Here is a 23,366-nt window from a genome sequence, read left to right as displayed (position 1 = left end):
CTTATTCAAAGTGGAGATAAATTAAACAACTGTCATGATACATTGTGATCAAGTTAGATTATACATGGATCTTTGATTTTATACTGTCAATCTGATAATTTCCTTGAAGAAATATTAGGAATGTCTAAATTGGTCAATTTGGGGTGGGGTGGGGGTTTTCTATTCACTTTTTTTAAAAAGAAAAGTTCTTTCCAAAAGAATGTATGCAGAAATGTGTTGTTTGGGGGTTAGATCATTTTGTCTGTATGCAAATAATGCCTTGTATTTTCCAAAATATTTTGGAGCATGGGCAAATATTTACAAGATGGAAGAAGACAACAATGATGTCCATCTCTACCTCTGTGCAATAACTCTTCTGAAACCTCACCTATAGTAAAAATAATCTAATAACCACTGACACAGCACATAGTAGAAGTGCTTTGTGCTGGAATCCTGGATTACACTAAAGCTCCATGCATGATATTCAAACAGTGTCTGCCTAAGCACTTTCTGGCAGGACTTATTCTACAAACCTGTGTTAATACTGGTTTTCCCTTTCAACAAATGTTCATCTCTTGGCTAGACGTATTTTTTGCTAATTAGATCACAACAGTGCTGGTGGCTTCTAGTTCAATTCTCATTTCTTTCTTCCTCACACCAGGCATGTAACCATTCCAAGTGCTGGTGGGAAAAAAATAAAGGGAAGAGACAGGTAGAGCTTTCAGATCAATGTCGCAAGAATTTTGTATCTATGAAGATGGTTTCCCCAGCTTGGCAAAGTTGTGTTTACACTCTTCTCTACTCAGGAAAAGTGGCCAAAAATGCCAGATTTTAATAACAAAAAGATAGAGAAGTCCATTGCAATTATAGGCTCCCAATAAACTGTCATTTCTGATTTCCTTGAGTGAAATTATTCAATTATACATATAAACCAAACTGTTTGGCTTGCAAAAGGGTATGAGGTGTTTCTCATTTATGATTGCCGACAATTAAAATGACATTTAAATGTTGAATCACAGATCATACTAACCATGTGGTGGGTCAGTGTCAGAGCTTGGAACTCGCCCATTGTCAGGATATCTAGATACTTTTTTCAGATGTAGTTGTGGAAGGAATCAAAATGGTAAGGTATACTACGCCAAAGTTGGAAGGAATAAAGAATGGTTTGAAAGAATATGAAATATAGTATAATCAAAATGTTGGGCAAAGCTGGCCCAGGCCAGGTGCATTCTTAGATGGAAGACCATCTGGGAATCTCATGTAGGCAGCTTGATTATTTAACAAATTATTAAATAAGTTAATCAATATGTTGTTGAAAGCATCACGCTGGGTCTTTTACTATGATATTATGTTTCAGTTGGAATACTTTTTTTTTCTTTTTTTCCCTTGACTGAAACTTTATTTATTTATTTATTCATTCATTCATTCAATTTAATTTTATTATCAGTTATCGAATTTGTATGGCTGCCCATATCGTTAAAAAGTGACTCTGAATGCTGTATAGCATTTAATTTAAAAACAACAATAACAACAAAATCTTCATTCATAAGCACTAAAAGCACAGGAACAAGAGTGTTAGATGCATTAGTCGCAAGATCTCCCCAGTCCCCCGTGATCCCCAGGCCTAATGACATAAACATAAGTGGATACCATAGCAGAGAAGAGCCACTTCCTGGGCCCTTCTACTGTAGTTCCACAGAATGCTACACACTTTTACAACATGTAAACACAAATATACCCATGATAATTTCTGGCTACAAAGAGGACACTTTTTTACAGAAGTCCCATATGCGTATAACTTTAAGTATGCCTTTGATACATTCATTAAGACAAGGTACATGTATTTGTATAAACCAAACATGAATACACCCTCAGAGGAAGAGAGTTAATCTTTCCTGCCAATACTATTATTTTCCTGCTCAAAATCATTCCCTTATGGAACTCAGTTGTATATTGATCTACCTTATAAATGTGATACCAAAATTGGCACCTTCATTATTTTCTCATACTGAATGAAGCTTAAGATATCTAATAGGCTAAATATAACCCAAAGATCAACCTATGGACTATTTGATAAACAAAGCAGAATCCCTTGAGACCATGATTCTGGTGGGGTCATATCTGTTTGCTATTTCCCACGGTCATAAATTCATGCTTTCTATGAAATGGACTGTTGAAAACACTGCAAAGGGGGTCTTGTGGTCTTTTAATCCCTGCTGGGCCTCTTCTGTGGTTTTCCAAAAGAGGGAGCAACCTAAATTATAATTACTGCTGTCTGTTGCACCTTTGAGAATCTAGCCACATTCAAAGCAGAGAGAGGAAAACCCACTGCTTATCACTTCTTCTCTCCACCCAACTTGTCTGGATGGTCTATAAAAGTTAACATGAACAAGCTTCTTGTGGGGGGGAAAAAGCCCCTCCAAAACAAAACATAATCAGCTCCTGAAAAAGATACTGCCCTGATTTTAACATGGTTGGTTAAGTATCTGTGAAAAGTAATTACATATTAAAGCAATGACACAAATGATTAAATTTTGACCTTACCGTGTAAATTATTTCACATTTTATCTTGACAGTTTTTCTATCTATAACTTGGTCACATTTCAGACAGCCTAACGTCCTTTTAGTGGTAAGAAACAGGTGCACAGATCCCCTCTGGGAGTGGACGAGATCTAAAACCCCTTTGTCATCTTATCCACTTCCCTCCCCATCCCACTTCAAATGTGGTATGTTTGAGGCAAGGTATAAATAATACAAGTTGTCTTTCTGTCTGGGAAAAAAAAGATGAATTCATCTAAAATCTTCCTCCCCCCACACTTTGTCAAGCATGGGGCTTGTTTGAAGTGCACTCTGAAGGCCACGGTGAAAGTCTTGACTTATCCTTCCATAAATCATAGCCAACAAATCATTCCAGATTTTCTATTATATATTGTCTGCCTTTGATAGATAAAATTTGTCAAGAACTATATGCATATATATTTTGTGAGCATATATGTGCTTTAAGGGAAAAATTAGGTATACATTTCAACACGAACAAATTCTAGGGGGAAAGAATCTAATAACATTCTTATTTTTTGGATAAGCAAAAAACATTATGAATGTGTTCATTTCTCAAGATCCTGAACTGAGCTCGGATCTGGAATATTTTCAGATCCTAGCCCACCAAGCTAGAATCCAAAACAAATTATCAAGAGATGTGATACAGACAAAGGCAAGCAACAATTTGTTACTGGATATTTTAATATGGATATTTAATTTGGTGTCCTCAGAATGGTCAAAATGGTCCACAACAGGGTGATCCATGTTTAAAAAGGATAAAATTTCAGTAATGTAATCATGACCTTCATCCTGATTTTTTTACTTCTTCCACCCCCTGGAGAAACTGACCAGATAATTTGATTCAATGGCTTAAAAATCAATCCTATATTTTTCCGGTATTGTCCCTATTTATTTGCATTTTTGGTGGATTCTTGTCATATCCTGAAACATTTCATTATAGTTTTTCAGAAACTCAGAGATTTACTGAAAGGGAGAAGCACATTCAAGATTGCTGTCCATGGAACTAACTTGTATGCCTTTCCTCTTTAGTCATTTATAGAGCTCTATTGACACTTGCATTAATATATAAAAATAAGAAACAAGTGCAGGTAAACATATTAGTGTAAGCATATAAAAACTTTTACTGAGTTTCTTTAAAACATATTTTTTAAAGAAATTCATTCAAATCTGCGGAGAAAAATAATTACCTAATTACAAACAAATGAAAATCACTTTGCAAGTTTGATGCCAATTATTATCTTGTTTGTTTTGAAATCACCAATAAAAACATTTCATTCTATGTACAGTATACCCTGTAAACTTTGCAAACCAGCTTCAAGGCCTTGCTTTAAATCTCCTTACTTTCTCATTTATGGTATGAGACAATGCATAGGGCCTTTCTCAGTGGCACTAAAAGCCAGATTTCCAATATAGAGAATAGAATAGAATAGAATAGAATAGAATAGAATAGAATAGAATAGAATAGAATAGAATAGAATAGAATAGAATAGAATAATAGAGTTGGAAGATACCTTGGAGGTCTTCTAGTCCAACCCCGTGCTTAAGCAGACAAATGGTTATCCAACATCTTCTTGAAAACTTCCAATATTGGAGCATTCACAACTTCTGGAGGCAAGTTGTTCCACTGATTAATTGTTCTAACTGTCAGGAAATTTCTCGTTAGTTCTAAGTTGCTTCTGTCCTTGATTAATTTCCACCCGTTGCTTCTTGTTCTACCCTCAGATGCTTTGGAGAATAGCTTGACTCACTCTTTTTGTGGCAGTCCCTGAGTTATTGAAACACTGCTATCATGTCACCCCTAGTTCTTCTTTTCATTAAACTAGACATACTCAGTTCCTGCAACCGTTCTTCATGTTTTAGCCTCCAGTCTCCTAATAATCTTTGTTGCTCTTCTCTGCACTCTTTCTAGAGGTCTGTCCTGATCTCTGGAATCAGCATTGCTTATACTGGCTTAAGACAGAAAATACAATACACAGTATGAAGCTAAGAAATCAGTTCAGATCAAGCTTTAAGTGAGACGTAGCAGCCAGAAAATAACCTTGCATGAATAGCATGTATGCTGAAAAATAGGCCCCAGAATGTTTAGTAATATGTAATCATTTAACTGAGGCATATAACAGTAATTCTTCAGAAGACATGTCAGTGTCTTTTTGGCACAAATATTGAAAGCCACTGATGTGTTTCATCTTAAGATTTTCACAAATGCTAAATGTATTGGTGTTTTTTGGGTGCATTTGGACAGAAAGTTAAAGCATATCAAAGATGTACTAAACACAATAATACTATATAGATAGTACCTCACTATTTCATTTCAATTCATAATTTTAAGCTGAATGTTACTGCTTCAGACATAGGCTCATCAAAGATCTCCCTTAGTTGCCAACCATTCATGCTCATTTCCATTCATATATAATAAACGACTAAAATAATATGAAAGTAAGACCATTTAAGAATTGCTGATGATGGATAGGGGCTTCCAGTGGCACCGTCGGCATTGGAAGACACTCCCTAGGGAACGCCAGCCCCTTGACTGAGTAAGCTGCTAGAACAGCGTAAATCAGCTGTCTAGCGGCTTGAAAACTCCCTCCTCGGGAAAAGAGGGGGGCGAGCAGACGGGAGAGGGTAGAGCTCCCCGGGATCCCCAGGAGAAATTCTGGGGCACGAAGGGTGAGAGTTCCCCAGAAGCCCAACATAGCTCCTCTTCCAGGACACTTCTGCTTTTGCAGAAATGAAACATCACGACCACCCCTGCTGTCAATGTTTAAATCTATATTTGATTGATACGCAGGCAGAGCAAAACAGGAGTGAATATCATTGTAAGTACAACTCTTAATTCCGATGTAATATACTTCCCTCTGTACAGACAAAGGGACTTAAGATGGCGATTGAGCCGGTTCCAGCTGCTGACCCGACAGGCAGGCTCTGCTCGCCCCGTGCTCTTCTGGTGGGCCCCCCACTGCTTGGGGGGCACAGGACGCCCCGTAGAGGCTCCTGCCGAAGGGGCGGCATGGCGGGGGATCCCCTGAGTCGGCGGCAGCCGGGGGCCCCCCGCATCGCCCTAGGCACCGGGAGGCATGATGGGGAGGCGCTGCAGCGTCTTCGTGAGGAGGCAGCTGGAAGAATGCGCTATTTGAAGGACACGGTTGCTGTGTGGTGAGGTGGAAACTTTCCCCCCGTTCTCTTGTTTGTTGGAAACAAAAGGAAAGAAAAAAAACTGCCAGCTGCTTTTAAAATCGCTTTTGACTTGGCTGGAGAAGCGTGACTGGAGGGAGAGGGATTTCCCCCCCCCCCCGGACAGGTGGCTTTAAATCCTTTTGCTCTCGGCCCTAGAGGAGGAGGAAGGGAGAGAGCCAACTAATGATTTCGCACTCATAACGAAGGCGGATTTTGGATTTTAACTTTATAAATGAGGTGATGATCTGAAAACTCTGGAAGCTTTGTAAACTTTCTGTTATGCCTCTAAACCCCGAAGCTGGCAGGGCAAGATGGCACACTTCCGCTGTCTTTATAAACATTGAAAACTGACTCCACCTATAGAAGTTCAGGCTTCCTGTCTTTGTCCTCCGTGACACTCAGACAAATCTCCTCTTGAATCGGATTTCCCTGGAACAAAGGACTTTTTTGCTCTACTGCCAGAAGTAATTAGAATTATTTCCCCTCTGCTTGGACTCGTAACCTCCTGAACTCTCTTGGCGGTTTCCCTCCTTAATTTCCTCTCTGTATTGACTTTGAACTTTTGCTGCTCAACATAATGCCACCTAAAAGACCACCCCAGGGGAAGCCGGGCTTTGCTGTCTCCGCCCCAACATCTACAGTGTCCAGTCCGAGCGGACAACAAACGTTAACATCACTGATGCAGCCCAAACCTGCTGAGATGGATTTTCAACAGATGTTCCAACAAATTTTAAAGGGACAGGAGGACATAAAAAGTGAATTAAAGGAGATGAGAGAGCAGCTTAAAGTGAACCAAGACCAGACGAGTAAAAATACACAGAGACTGGATCTTTTGGAGGGAGGGATGGCTGAGATGAGGGGGGAGGTGCAAGGGGTGCAGAAGGGGAACCAGGAGATTGAAATCCACCAAATGAAAACACAGAAAGAAAAACAACAGATGGGGTGGGAACTGGATCTGGTCTACAGAGTAAATTCAGCATATGCTAAAACACATAATGTTCCCAGGGAGGTACATGTTAAATTTCTCAGAAAGACCACAAGAGATGAGATTCTGAGTGTGCAAAGAGGGCAAGTGTTGAAATATCAAGATAGAGAAATAACCATTTTGAAACAGATCCCCAAGAAAGTGAGAGAGAAAAGAAAAAATTATTCACAATTAGCGAAGAAGCTTTACCAGAAGGGGGTGTGGTTTAGATGGTTGATGCCTGAAGATATGTTAATATTCTGGGAGGATACAAGAGTTAGAATCAATACAACCAAAGAGGCTCAGGCCTTTATGGAAAAAAATTAAGCACTTCTAGATAAACCTGATGATCCTACACCAGACATACAAGACACGGGAGGGGCCGGAGCCCTGCTGCCGGGGGGAGAAGGAGCAATACCAAGAAAGCTCAGATCACAAAAATGAATAAGGAAATCGGTTTGATATAAATTGATTGAAATTATTACCTGAATTTATATGCTGACAAATTACTATTATGTAATATTGAATTATTTGTGTAAATGAATACTATGAGTACGGGGGGCGGGGACACCCTTCACACATTGTAACTGCCAAAATTTGTAATCCATTCCAATACCCCTTTCCTTTTTATTTCTAAAAAAACCAATAAAACTTTGTTTATAAAAAAAAGATGGCGATTGAATAACAAAGGATGTGTCGAAAGTGAACCCTAAAAGGGACAGAACTTGTTAACTGCCTGCTAATGATGTTAAAAGACTCAAGAGTTCAAGATAAAAGAAAACAGTATTAGTTAACAAATCTGGGGGAATAGGTGGACTTTTTGGACTCAATAAACTGGCTGTTGAAAAGTTTGTTTGAATATCTGGAAATGGCTTCAAAACAAACAAAACTAACCATTTCCAGGAGCGCTGGACGTTCCCCAGCCCAGACACAGAAATTACAATCTTTATTACCCCCAGTAGAAACACAAACTCTGACACTTGAGGCTCTCCAAAATGCATTAAAGGACCAAGCCGTTGTTTTGGAGGAAAAGATTTCAAATGCTTTTAAAGATGTGTCTGAGGAAATGTCTGGAATTAAGGATTTAATCCAAACCCATAATCAACAGATTAGGGAGGACATTGTAGATGTATTTAAGGGTTTACTTGGTTATGTAACATCTCTGGATGAGAAGGTGGAAGAAATTAATCAGTCTAATATCAAGTTGGAGAATAAAGTTGAGGTGGCACAAAGCAAAATCGATAAATCAGAGGCAGAAGTTACAATGATACAATACAGAACAATGGAATTTGCATTAAGAATAAGAGATCTGAAATTACATAACCAGGAAGATCTGAGAGATATTTTTGCTGAAGCTTTCGCTCGATTAACTGATGAACCAAAGGTAGAGTGTGCCTGACAGATCGATAAAATTTACCGTGTCAATTCATGGATTGCCAGAGACAACTACCAAGAGATATTGTAATTTATTTTATCACCAGGAAAACTAGGAATGAAATACTGCAAGCAACTTACAAAAATAAGTTACAAGTGGCAGGACAAGACGTGGTAGTATTGAAGGAAATCCCTCCAAAAATGTTGAGATGCAGAAAGGATTACGCATTTTTAGTGGACGAACTTAGAAATCGCCAGATACAATATAGATGGGAGGCCCCAGCCGGATTGGTGGTGAATTATCAAGGTGAAATATATCATCTTAACTCAGTTTGGAAAGAAAGAGATTTCTATAGCAATGTATTAAAGGCTGGATACCCTCCATCCCCAGGATCTAGAAGAAGAAAAGAAACAGGTGAGACCAGACAGCAAGATATTCAGGTACAAGCGGGAGCTGCTCAAGCTCTGGACTTACCTGAGGAGACAGAAGAAATTATGGAACAAAGACAAACTCAAGCAGCCACTAAATGCAAAGATCAAGAATTAAAGATGCAGCAAGCCCAGACAATAATCCAAGAAATTACAAATACGAACACAGAAGCTGTGGGGGGAGCAAGACCAAAGGTGAAATCCCAGCAAGATTTCCAGGCAGCTCTTACAAAGCTTCAGGGAGCTGAAGATGACAATTAAATTTCTAACCTGGAATGTTTATGGTTTAAATTCACCACAAAAAAGGAAAAAATATCTGAAACAATTTAAAAATGATGTAATTTGTTTGCAAGAAACACATACTAGAACACAGGATCAGAAATACTTGATGAACGCAAGATTGGGACCATACTTTGTGACATCTGCTCCAGAGAAGGAAAATGGTATAGTTATATACTTAAGAAAAGATTTAAAGGCTGAATTAATCGAAGCAGATCCTCAAGGAAGATATATTACAATCGAACTACTAATAGAAGGAAAGAAAACACTCTTAACAGGAGTATATGCTCCCAATCAACAACAAGAAAAAATTTACAAGTTGCTTCATACTAAATTAACACAATGGGATTATAGATCGTGTATACTATTCGTGATTGGAATGGAGTACTGGACACCATCAAAGACAAGAAGAGACTACTGCAAAATAGTCAAACACGAACAAGACTCCCTAAATCCTTTTTTGAGTTGATGGATGATATGGAACTGAGAGACATTTGGAGAGAACGGAATGTTAAAGAATGGGACTTTACGTTTTTTTCCCGATAGGCATCAATCCTTTTCCAGAATTGACTTCATACTAATTACAAATGATTTACTTTCTAGGGTGATGAAGACGAAGATATGCCCGAGAACTCTAACAGATCATAATCCGGTTTGGATGGAATTGGAATATAGAGAGGGATCTAGGAGGTCTTGGAGGTTAAGATATGAAAGAAATGTTATAGAATGTAAAAAACTATTGAAATAATATTTTGCTTTTAACATGCTTAAGGGGACATAGATGGAAATTGTTTGGGATGCAAGCAAAGCTTACATGAGAGGTGTCTTAATAAATTTGAACAATCTATATAGGCGCAGACAGGGGGGAAAACAAAGGGAATTAGAAGAAGAGATAAAAGAGAAAGAGCAGGCGTTAATATCTAACCCAGATGATAAGAAGACAAGAGAAGCAATTACTTTATTGCGAGGGCAGTTCAATATGTTGATGTCAGATCAAGCAGCCACTAACTTGATATATGCTAAACATAATACTTTTTATAATGCAAATAAACCAGGTAGATGACTAGCATACATGTTAAGGAAAAAAACAAAGGTCTCGTACTTATAGAGAAAGTAGAATACAAAGGCAAAGAAGTTTATCAACAGGATATGATTAAAAAGGCTTTCTCAGAATGTTATACTAGATTGTACGCTGGTGATAAAATACAAGGTTTAGATATAGATAAGATATCTGGAGAAAGAGAAAATACCTGTAGTTACAGATGAACAAAGGGAAAGACTGAATCATCTTGTAACCACGGAGGGAATTCTCCTGGCAATTAAGCAATTAAAAATTGGGAAGGCCCCAGGTACAGATGGATTGACAGTGGTTTATTATAAAAAGTTACAATTAGAAATGGTAGATCCTCTTAAGGAATTATTTAATAAAATTCAAATGGAAGGAAGGGTACTGCCATCTTGGAGAACAGCCTTTATTTCCCTGATTCCAAAAGAAGATCAGGACCACACTCAGCCAAAAAACTATAGACCTATTTCATTACTTAATACAGATTATAAAATCTTTGCTAGGTTGATGTCAATTAAACAACAAACGATTCATAATGATCAATCTGGTATTATACAGGGGAGACAAATGAAAAGTAATGTGAGACAAATTGTTAATATATTGGAATATCTGGGGAAGAACAACCAAGTCCCCGCAGCGCTTTTATTCTTAGACGCGGAGAAAGCATTTGACCGAGTGAATTGGCAATTTCAAATAAAAATAATACAAAAGATGCATTTTGGAGAGTATTTCACACAATCTATCAAGGCAATATACCAGAAACAGACAGCACAAATTATAGTTAATGATAGTTTAACAGAATCCTTCAAAATTGAAAAAGGAACAAGACAGGGGTGTCCCCTGTCTCCATTATTGTTTATCTTAACCTTGGAGTTATTGCTGAATAGAATACGTGGGTCAGATGACCTACAGGGAATTAAGATTAGGCATTATGAATATAGAGTACGAGCATTTGCGGATGACTTGGTTGTAACTTTAACCCAACCGGGGAAATCAGCTATAGGTTTAATGAACATAATTAATCAATATGGTCAAGTATCTGGGTTCAAAATAAATCTAGGAAAAACAAAGATGATAGTTAAAAATATGACCACAAATCAAAAAGAAGAACTAGAAAGAGTAACAGGATGCGAGATAGTAGAAAAGGTTAAATTTTTTAGGAATTTACATTACAACCTCAAATGGGAAATTATATAAGTATAATTATGAACCATTATGACATAAGATACAGTTAGAGATGAATAAATGGAAAAAAACTACAGTTGTCATTGTTGGGAAGGATAGCAGCAGTAAAAATGAATGTTTTGCCTAAGTTTCTATTTCTCTTTCAAATGATACCAATACTTTAAAAAGATGCAAATTTGGAAGAATGGCAGAAAGGTATTAATAACTTTGTCTGGGCGGGGAAGAAACCAAGAATAAACTTAAAATAATGCAAGACATACGGGAAAGAGGAGGTTTGAAAATGCCTAATTTAAAATTATACTATGAAGCAGTAGTTTTATCAACAATTAGTGATTGGATTAATCTAACAGAGGATAGAATACTGAATATTGAGGGATATGATTTGGTATATGGTTGGCACGCTTATTTAATATATGATAAGAAGGTGGATAAGATTTTTAAAAGCCATATATTAAGGAATGCCCTATTGCGTGTCTGGAGAAGATACCAATATAGGTTAAATGATAAGATACCTATGTGGGTAGTACCCAGACACACGATAGAGAATATAAGTATAGAACAAAAACAGGATGTAATTACATATAGAGAACTTCTTAATATAGAGAGGTGTACTACAGTTAAAGCCTTTGAACGTATTAAGAGAGGAAAGGGTAATTCAAACCTGGTTCCAGTATGGACAGTTACAAACTAGGAAAAAAGACCAGACAATTGGTATTACGCAAAATGAGGATAGTTTGGTAAAACAAATTAGGGACCAGAGTCAAATGCATATAAAAAGGTTGTATAATATACAGATAAAAATAGATTCTGAAACAGAGTTAGTTAAAGACTGTATGATAAAATTTATTTTATTTTATTTTTTTATTTACCGTGCTTCTAGACCGCCCCCTCTCCCAAAAGGGACTCGGGGCGGTGTACAGTCCATGTAAAGAATATATCAAAATACAATAAATAGAATTGAATATGTACAGTTAGAATGGAGGAGGTTAAAAATAGAATTAAAAGAACTGTACAGAGCCAGTATATATAAATATAATTTTAAACCCTAAAACACACACAAATTAAATTAAAAAACAATACCCCTAAAATAACCAGTTGATACTACATTTACCAGGAGGAACAGTTGTAATTATGCCAGGCCCGCTAATAGAAACAGGTGAGTCTTCAATTTTTGCCGGAAGGAGCGGAGGTCAGTAGTGGTTCTGATGTCGGGGGGGAGGTCATTCCAGAGGGTTGGGCCCATCACAGAGAAGGCCCTACTCCTTGGTGTCGCCCGTTGGCATTGCCTAGTGGACAGCACCAGGAGAAGCCCCTCCCTGTGTGAGCGAATTGGCCGCAGGGATGTATGTGGGAGGATGCAATCCCGCAAGTAACTAGGTCCCGTGCCATGGAGCGCTTTAAAGATGGTAATCAGCACCTTGAAACACACCCGAAAAACCACAGGTAGCCAGTGCAGCTCGTGCAGGAGAGGTGTTACGTGGGAGTACCTCGTACTCCCCATCACAGCCCGTGCGGCTGTGTTCTGAACTAACTGCAGTCTCCGGGCGCGTCCCAAGGGCAGCCCCATGTAGAGAGCGTTGCAGTAATCCAGGCGGGACGTCACCAGCACATGAGTGACCGTGCGTAGGGCATCCCGGTCCAGTAGGGGGTGCAATTGGCGCACCAGGCGAACCTGGTGGAACGCCCCCCTTGCCACGGCTGCCACATGGTCATCCATTGACAGCCGGGCATCAAGGAGGACGCCCAAATTGCGCGTCCGTTCCACAGGGGGCAACTGTTCGCCCCCTATGGCTAGCGATGGAATCAGCTGGCTGAACCGAGGTGCCGGTAGCCACAGCCACTCAGTCTTGGAGGGGTTGAGCTTGAGTCTGTTGTCCCCCATCCAGACCCCGACGGCTTCCAAACACCGGGACATCACTTCGACAGCCTCGTTGGGGTGGTTTGGGGTTGAAATATACAGCTGAGTATCATCAGCGTAGATAAAATGGGCACAAAATTTCAAAGAGCCAATAATGATGGAAACATGGGAAAAGATTTGGGTACGAAATGTAAAATTTACGCAAGCTCAGAATTTGAGGGAGAAATTTTATAAGATGTTGTATAGATGGCATTTAGATCCCAAAAAACTATCTTGTATGTATCCGAATTTACAACCTAAATGTTGGAGATGTGATTGTGCTGATGCTACATATTACCATATATGGTGGACTTGCAAAAAAGTCAAAGCATTTTGGATAAAAATATGGTGGGTTATTCAAAATATACTTAAAAAGGGGATAAGTTCACTCCCCAGTTGTTTTTGTTAGATATAATTACAGACTGTACAGTTATAGAGACTAATTTGTTTTTGAACTTAACGACGGCAGCAAGATTGTTGGTGGCGCAGTACTGGAAGAGGGAAGAATTCCCTACTATTCAAGAATGGATGCTAAAAGTAGTAAATCTAGCAGAGATGGCCAAAATTGCAGCATATTTGAAGGACCATTCGGATGAGAAATATAAGTTGGAATGGAGAAGATGGATTGACTATATTCAAAATAAATATCGGACTAAAAATTTTCAATTAGCTTATGAGTGAAGGCACAAAGAATGTTACAATTTACCTAAAGTTAGCTTAACAAAAGAAGAATTAAAGCACAAGAGGAGGTAGGATGTTAAAATCAGTTAGCTTATGTTAGCGTATGATTATTAAATGTTTATACCCTGTATTTTGCTCTGGGAGGTTGGGGGAGGGAAGGTCGGAGGGTGGGAAGTGGAAGGGGTAATATTTGTAAAATTTGTTAAAACCTTTAATAATAATAATAATAATAATAATAATAATAATAATAATAATAATAATAATAATAAAGAATTGCTGATGATGTACATAACCTTTGAACTCAAAGGTAAATGGATGAAATATACTTGCAGCACTCAGTTTGACTGCAATCAGGATGGTAGTCAAAAGTACACCCTTGAGGGGAAAAAAACAAGGCAGAGATTAATGTGCTTCAGAAAACCTCGAGATTTTCAGAAATAAAAGTTGTTGTTCTTTTTAAAAAAAATAGCCAAAGAAACCTTGACAATTCAATATGATCAATCATACTCATTCATTGCCTGGAGAATATTCCATATGTGAAGATGCAAGAGTGAGAAGAGCGAGAATTCCATTATCATGGCTGTCTACAATCCTGATCAGGAACAGTTTTCTTCTGCTTCTGCTCTTCTATGAGTCGTGGTGCTGCAGTGATTAGAATGCACTACTGCAAGCTACTTCTGCTGGCTGCTGGCTGCAGTTCGGAAGTTCAATTCTCACCAGGCCAGTGGTGGGTTGCAAGCGGTACGCCCGGAGCACCGGATATTGCTCCAGTACGGTGCTCCAGAGGGCCCAACCACCCGCCCGCCCTCCTTTTACATCTTCAGCGCTTCCGTGCACACACACAGCGCGTACAGAGCCTGCGCGATGCTCCGCTGAGCAGCTGGAGCATCGTGGAGGCTCGCAGAAGCACCAAGACTCATATGCATGTGCTGCACACATCCACGTGGACACCAGCAAGCCCGTTCCAACCGTACCAGTTGAAACGCAATCCGCAACCCACCACTGCACCAGGCTGAATGTTGACGCAGCCTTCCATCCTTCCAAGGTGGGTAAAATGAGGACCCAGATTGTTGGGGGCAATATGATGACTCTGTAAACTGCTTAGAGAGGGCTGTAAAAGCACTATGAAGTGGTGTATGTCTAAGTGCTATTGCTATTAAAACATACTGCAGCCTTTCCCCCCACCCTCTTGTACCACTGAGGACCAAAGGAAGTGGTAGCAATGATCGGAACACCTTTACACAGTTGGGTGTTAGAGAGAGATGTTCTTTAGTTTTGGTGAGAGGTTATTGCTTTTGTTGAGCTCATTTGCAGAGGTTTTTTTTTTCCCCTATTTTTCCCCTTAAAAAAAAAAAGCTTAAGTAAAAGATCCTGGGTGCTTCAGACAAAGGTCTTAGAAAATAAAGCTCATGGTGAAGCAACCTGAAAAAGCCCATCTGCCATATACAGATGTCACATATTGTCCTGAAATGGTTTTCAGAGTGTACCTCTTCCCTTGAACTGGAGAGAGGCACACACTATAATTGAGAACAGATGGGAAAAGAGAAGAAAACACGCACAAATCCTGTTATATACTTTTATTTGGGGGAGGAGGGTCATTATTTTAGTGTTTGTTATATGTTATTTTATACCCCTGTTTTTAGGCATTCTGCATTATCTTGCAGCAACAAACACCTTTGTTTGAGGAATGGCATAGGTAGGCATTAACACTGAGTTGACCAAATAAAACACTCTTTCAATACAAATGAGATCAAAGGAATCTAGCCATTCATTTTGCACACACTGATCTAATGGTAAAATAAAAAGTATTGCCGTTTATTCAGAAAGGTGAAGAAAATTTTAAAACAAAGATGGGTGATGGGTAGTTTGTCCCTCCTCAATGGACTTTTGTCCTTATTGTGCAAAACCACCAAAACCACCCTATAACTGAGCAGAGCCGTGTGACAGAAAATTCATAACACCTGGGTTTGGGTTTCTTCCACCCCACCACCACACAATATTCTGCACAAGCGCTCATTTGGCTTCCGGCCTTGGCTCAGTCACACAGGAATCCTTCTGATTAACTCTGAGGCAAAGAAGCAATGCACACCACAACGAAGATGCAGAGCTTAAGAGCAGCCTGTGCATGTATGCACACTCACACACTTGCCTTTCCCCCATTGGGACAGATATTTCTAGTCAGAGAGAGAGGGGGGGGGAGAAAGAAAGAAAGAAAGAAAGAGAGAGAGAGAGAGAGAGAGAGAGAGAGAGAAAGAAAGAAAGAAAGAAAGAAAGAAAGAAAGAAAGAAAGAAAGAAAGAAAGAAAGAAAGAAAGAAAGAAGGTGGAAGGGAGGGACGGAGGGACGGAGGGAAAGAAAGAGAGAGAGAGAGAAAGAAAGAGAGAGAGAAAGAAAGAGAGAGAGAAAGAAAGAGAGAGAGAGAAAGAAAGAAAGAAAGAAAGAAAGAAAGAAAGAAAGAAAGAAAGAAAGAAAGAAGAAAGGAAGGAAGGAAGGAAGGAAGGAAGGAAGGAAGAAAGAAAGAAAGAAAGAAAGAAAGAAAGAAAGAAAGAAAGAAGAGAGAGAGTGGTGCAAGATGGAAAAAATACTGTGGAACAGCAAGGTAAAATACTAAAATGTGATGTCTGCATAATATTTTGCTCAGTGGAAGCAGACACCTGCTTTTCAGGAAGAAAAAATATTTTATGTTAAAGAATTTCCTATGTCCTGTTTTCTTTCATGTCCTTATTATAGATTCTGGAGAAAGGAGAAGCTTGTCCTCTCTCCCTCCCTCCTTCCCTCTCCCTCCCTCTTTCTTTCTTTCTCTCTCCCTCCTTCCTTCTTCCTTTCTCCCTCCCTCTCCCTCTCCCTCTCCATGTGTCCACATGTGTGTGAATTTTATCAGCAGTCTGTGTTCCTGAGTTATTGTTCGCCTCTTCCCACTCTCTTCTCTCCCAAAATAATTTCTGAATTTGCAAGAAAACCTCTGGACTTTTGGCTTGAAGGCCTGCCTCCTATTTACATGCAACAGACATAAAAAGGGGAGATGGCTATGTTCATAGATGCAGTTCCTATCATGACTCTTTTGGCCATCCTGAATATCCCTGCTACCAATGTTCAAGGTATAAAGAACAGACTACTGTATGATTCTCTCCTTAGATACAATTTTAGAAAGCACTATTGGGTATATCTGTAGAATTAATTAAAGACCCCTGAGGATGTTTCCACAATAACACAAAGATTGGGCCTCATATTCTCATTGATATCCCCTTGGCAAATGCTAATTAGGAGCATGCATCAGAGGTGGCATTCAACAAGTTCTTACCAATTCTGGAGAACCGGTAGCGGAAATTTTGAGTAGTTCAGAGAACTGGTAAATAACACCTCTGACTGGCCCAGCCCACATCTATTTTCTGTCTCCCAAGTCCCAGCTGATTGGGAGGGAATGGGGATTTTGTAGTAACCTTCCCCTGCTACACCCACCAAGCCACACCCATAGAATCAGTAGTAAAAAAAATTGAATCCCACCACTGGCATACATGAAGTAAGGGAAAAATAGTTTATCTCTTAGTGCCAAAGGAAAATACTATTTAAGATTAGTCTAAAAATTCTAATTTTCAACTGCCAGAAACGTAGCCAGAAAAAGGTAGAGCATCATGGACCCTGAACTCAATGTACTGTTTATAGGTGGCGAAGATTTATGCTTGCAGACTTTAAAAAGCATTGCCTTATAATCAGGACTAACCTTGCAATGCCCAACCATATGGCTCACAGCAGGATACAGAATCCAATATAGAGATGATGGCTTTGCCTGTTGTTTTTAAAAATGGATGGAAGAATTTCGATTCTGAGAAAGTTGAGAAGTATTTTATTCATAATGTTGAATGCTCTTTTTTCCCCCTTACACAGGAAATCATATGCATATGTGGTTGCTAACATGACACACATACAAAATATGAAGTATTGTGCTCACATGAAATCAATGCATATGTACATTTGATAACATGCTGTCATGTTGCTCTTTTGAATCCCTCTGCTAAGAACCAAATTAAAGCACACTCTCAATAGACGTTATTCATCTTTCTCAAAAGTAAGCATATTGGGCATGAAGCTTTAAATATTTATTTTTCCCATCCAGATGATGCCACCACGTTAGCAATGATGTAGATATGCAACCACCATCACTCCTGTGGTCACATGATCAGTTTTGGGTGCTTGACAACTGGCCTACATTTATTGCCATTTGCCATACCCCATAGTCACATGACCACAATTCATGACATATTTGTTTTTGCTAGAAACCAATATTTACTTCTGCTTTCTGGCAAAAAAAAGTCCCATTGGGTACATGGGGTTTGCTTAATGACCATGGTATTCACTTAATGACCATGGCTTCATTAAGTGACTGTGACTCAACAGTAGTAACTGTGAGAGGAATCTTGGAGTCCTAGTGGACAACCATTTAAATATGAGCCAGCAGTGTGCAGCAGCTGCCAAAAAAGCCAACACAGTTCTAGGCTGCATCAACAGAGGGATAGAATCAAGATCACGTGAAGTGTTAATACCACTTTATAATGCCTTGGTAAGGCCACACTTGGAATACTGCATTCAGTTTTGGTTGCCACGATGTAGAAAAGATATGGAGACTCTAGAAAGAGTGCAGAGAAGATCAACAAAGATGATTAGGGGACTGGAGACTAAAACATATGAAGAACAGTTGCAGGAACTGGGTATGTCTAGTTTAATGAAAAGAAGGACTAGGGGAGACATGATAGCAGTGTTCCAATATCTCAGGGGTTTCCACAAAGAAGAGGGAGTCAAACTATTCTCCAAGGCACCTGAGGGTAGAACAAGAAGCAATGGGTGAAAACTAATCAAGGAGAGAAGCAATTTAGAACTGAGGAGAAATTTCCTGACAGTTAGAACAATTAATCAGTGGAACAACTTGCCTCCAGAAGTTGTGAATGCCCCAACATTGGAAGTCTTTAAGAAGATGTTGGATAGCCATTTGTCTGAAACGGTATAGGGTGTCCTGCCTAGTCAGGGGTTGGACTAGGAGACCTCCAAGTCCCTTCCAACTCTGCTATTGTATTGTATTGTATTGTATATGCGTAACAACCACCACAAAAAAAAGTTGTACAATTGGGCACTGTTACATGGTGACCCACTTAATGATCAGTTTAATTTATGACTGTGGTTCCAGGCTCAATTATAGTCCTGAGGTGAGGACTACCCTCACCTCATCTGTATCATGTTGGATACAGATATGCAAACATACAGATACAGATAAGAGAGACTCCCATTGAGATAAACAGAACACATTGTTATGCAAATTAGAGAGACGGAAAAAGTTTGACAAATCAAACTGGAATCTTATATGCTTAGTTTTAAATTTAAAAAAGAATAACAGTTTGTGATTGTATGACATTCATTAAAAGGCTAAGTATAATTCTGAGACACAAGCTGTGCAGAGTATGTGATTAACCATTGCAACTAACATTTATGGTCAAGCTGTGTTACTTTTAAAAAATCACTTGGGTTACAATTTATTCAATTTGTACTTGTTTAATATTAGAATATCAATGATTTCTTTCTTCATGTTATTAAAAAAAATCAGAGACAACTGAATTACACAATGCAGGGTTAAGTGCCTTTTCAAGATTTGCTGTTTAGATGGTCTCTCATTTGTGCTGACTTTGAAAAAAAAGATATAATTATTAATTATTAAGGGAGATGTGAGCAACAGGTGATGAGCTTCAGTTCCCATCATTCCTGTCCAGTTTAGTCAATGGTGAGGAATAATTGGAATTGTAGTCCTTAACAAACAAACAGATGCCATTTATTCCTCCCTCCCAATTTTAAAGAAATGTGCATTAGAAACAGGATCAGAATGTATAAGTTTGATGGTTAAGGTTTGCTATAATAATAAATTACACGTAGCAATACACCTCCTGTTCAATATTACAGTTTAAAATATAGGCATTTCTGTATACTTGTCATGTTGTTTCCTCATCACAAAGATCATTGAGCTTTCACTTTCTCACTATCACACACAGCATAACTCTCTTTTCTAACTGCTCTTGTTGATTTATTGGACACTAACATGTTCTCCACTATCTTCCAAGACGGAATAATTTGCTACTGTGGATTATAAAATGGAAAGTTGGGAAAACCCAAGTGTGGAAAATGTTATTTAACACAATATAACTTGCAGAGTATTTTTCCAATTATCTATGACCAATCAGAAAGTAAAGATGTGTGTCTTTACTCCAAAACAAGGTAAACATAAACACTTACCGTATGCTATTTGCATTAATACTCCCCCACCCTTAAAAACAGCTTTGGTATTCCCATAAACTTCTATTTTATTTAACAAATGATAACTTCTCCAATGTCCATTTCTCTCTAGCTCTAGATTATGGTTATTGAAAATACTCCATCTGTTAGCTTTACTAAACTAACCAAGCTGCTTTTTCTCTTATGGAATATAAGAACAGACATTTATGTATCAAAGAAAAAACTTTAACTTAAATATTGTTTGAGTTTCCTTTCCAACTTAGAAGGAGGTGTTCCTCCTTTTAAGTTGAATGAATCTAGATGAATGAATCTAGACAATACTGTGACCCATTGGGTCATCCATTGAGAGAAAAGTAGCTAGACCATTTTCTGGATTCTACTTTATCATTAGGTGTAGAACATAGAATGACAAAGTTTGAAGGGTCTTCTAGTGCAACCACATGCTCAAGCAGGAGACCCTATACCAATTCAGATAATGGTCCAGTCTCTTTTTGAAACCCTCCAGTGATAGAACAACTACAACTTCTGAAGGTAAGTTGTTCCATTGGTTGATTGCTCTCACTGTTAGGAAATTTCTCCTTAGTTCTAGATTGCTTCTCTTCTTGATTAGTTTCCAACCATTGTTTCTTGTCTTGACTTTTGGTGCTTGGAAAATAGTTTGACACCTCTCATCTTTGTAGGAGCCCCTCAAATATTGGAACACTGCTATCAGGTCAATATATAGTTGTGATACTATATTCATAAGAAGACACAACTAATGTACTTATTTTTTTAACTAAACATATTTGAAAATGTTTAGTAAAACATGTAGTATCTTCTTTCATTATGTTTCAAACAGGGTGAAATTTAAAATGTGTAGGACTGCATTAATTACTGTCATGTATTACTCTAACTTACCCCAATCCCAGAGATTTCTGGACATCAAATATGCAGCATCAAACAAAAAGAAGCATAACATAATAAATAGTTAAATTAGAACTATCAAAGATTTTAAAAAAAATAACCACAGAAAGCAAAAGTAAGATCCTAAAACAAATCCAAAATTGTCAGTCACAATTTGTCAGATGGGACAGAAAGCATGTTGTTTTAACTGTTTATGGCACTGCAATAAAATGGGGGATTGGACATATTTCATATTGACAGAATATTCTATAAAGTGGAAGTTATGAAGGAGAGAGCTGCCATCTCACCATGTGATGACAAGAGGAGGCAATTTTTGGTACACATTTTGTTTTTGATAACTGTATCAAACCTGACCATATGGTGAGATTTGATTCCTGCAAGGTATTACGTTTCTTTTGATGTACTGGCACAATGATTTTGCCACTGGTAGTAATATATAGGAACCAAACCATTAGTTATCCTTTTATCAGTACACTTTATTTGCTAGCAAAAGGCAGTCAGTTACATTGTGTCTTTCCCATACAATATTCATGTTAAAACGCTGTTGGTTATTACCCGATATGACCATAACTGTACCATTCATCAAGGACTAAGAACAGCTGTTTCCATGTCCTTTAGTGAGAGAATAAAGACTTATCTCAACACAGTATAATCAGTTCAGGTCTCAGAGATCAAGATGTAGTGATCCTGATTACTTTTAATGTTTTTACTGAACTGTATTTCTAATTTGATGTTTTTTAAGGTAATTTTTATTATTATCGCATACCTTTAGCTGCATGTTGTGGTGGAAAGATACTGTATGAGGAATAAAATGATTGATTGCATTAACTGATGAAGAAGCAGCACACTGCCATTTTATCTGCATGTATTTGCTGGTGAACTGTCAAAATGTGGCTGATGTCCCAAGCCTGAAATCTGACTGGTGAGACTCTAGAAGATAGGTTTGGATCAGGCTAGAATTACTATCTTTATCTGTTTGTTTGTTTAAAACAAACTGATGCTCCCCAAATCTCCAAAATAAGCTCAAATTAAAAACTCAAAAAAAAAAAACACCCTTGCAAAAGGGGCTTGCAAATCAGGTTCTATGCTCAGATAGACAATGTCACAATTTAGGTTATGCTCGTAGAGAAGGTGACGGTTTTAAATGCTGATAAAGTTTAGAATTGAGACATTTTATTTTTGCTTTAGCAAGCAGCACTAACTTCTACTATCAAAGGATAATCTCACCACAAAGCATTTTGCTAAGTTTGCAAGTAGTAGCCACACTGTACCTCTCTTACAAACAGACAGAAATTTGTCATATTTCACTCAAACAGGAAATGGCTTGTTGCTGCCCCAGCATAGGGTGTTTCTCTTATCACTCTGATCAACAGCATGACTTGAAACAAATACAGGAAGAGATGCACTGTGTCAGCTACACAGAGAATCATCAAAGTGGAGACGAACTAGTTAAAAACAATATAGTACAATAAACCCACTTTCTCCACCTTCAAATTTAATACAAAAACAAACAAAAGCTTCCCCTTTTAACACATTACCATTTGAGGTATACCATTCATGATTATATAGGAGAATAAATTAAATTGCAAATGTAAGTCTTTCTGTGAGCAATAGAAGAACAAGAAACATGAATGAAAGTCACAGGATATATTGTAATCAAAGAGGCATTTATTGATATGCTTATTGTTTTGGTCCAAATCTGCCCAAATTTCCTAATTTAAAATAGATTCATATGTTTTAGTCATTTAAAAAAATGATTGATATCTTAAAGAGCACATATTAGTTAATGGCTGTATAGTTTGCTTATATCAGCGCTCAAAGGCTTAATCGCCATACTTCCTCCTATAACTTAATCTGCAAAACAATTTGGTAAAATAGATTGAGTGGAAAAATAGTGGATGGACCTGGATCTTCCCATCCTAATGCAACAACATAACTATTGGGTCACATTGGCTCCTAGGAAACTGTTCTGTGATACATTTGTGAACATTCACAAATTCAACAGTTAAGAATCTGGTTTACATGTGCAAAGTCTCTGATTTACTCCCAAGCATTTGCAGCTATAGGACCTAACATAATAAGGACAAGAAAAACATGTACAAATCAAATGAGATTACATGGCCCATTGGACAAATACCACAGATAGTGATAATTTCATATTTTTATGCAGTATTTTTAGAACTGCAGAGACCAATCCAGGAATTAACACTGAATCAAAGCCCCCACGCACACACTTTTAAAATGCTATACACAAGTTTCTTTCTCATGTATTTCCAACATTATAAAACAATCCCCTTTCCAAATTTCATTTTATTTAGAATTTTTTATAAGGATTGCAAAGTGCTTTGATTCCAAAAGTTTTGACAGTCAAAGAACAACAAAGGATTGTCCCTCCAGCCTCTTGTAAATATGAACCTGTCCCCAATAGCTGTGTTGGAGAGTAAAGAGATAGCATTACAACCCTCTAAAGATGAGGGAGTAAAGAAGTGAATAGGACAGTTATACAATTAGACCTCATCAGGCTGAAAATATGGCATTGGTAGAAAAGGGAGACTGGTAATTTGAGATTCCAGTATTCCATCTGCTCATACCAGAAGGATAAAA

At 38.1% G+C, this 23,366-nt stretch overlaps 1 long non-coding RNA gene across 2 annotated transcripts in view; it reads right to left on the bottom strand.

Annotated features, from left to right (window-relative positions):
* The window catches only part of LOC309383670, a 221,590-nt gene that overhangs the window by 18,406 nt on the left and 179,818 nt on the right, over positions 1-23,366 (bottom strand). The gene's annotated exons all lie outside the window — the stretch shown is intronic.

The sequence above is a fragment of the Natrix helvetica genome (genome assembly GCF_964273705.1).
Source record: "Natrix helvetica genome assembly, chromosome: 1".
NCBI lineage: Eukaryota > Metazoa > Chordata > Lepidosauria > Squamata > Natricidae > Natrix > Natrix helvetica.
Note: the sequence above shows the minus strand (reverse complement) of the source record. Positions and strands in the feature narration are given on the sequence as shown.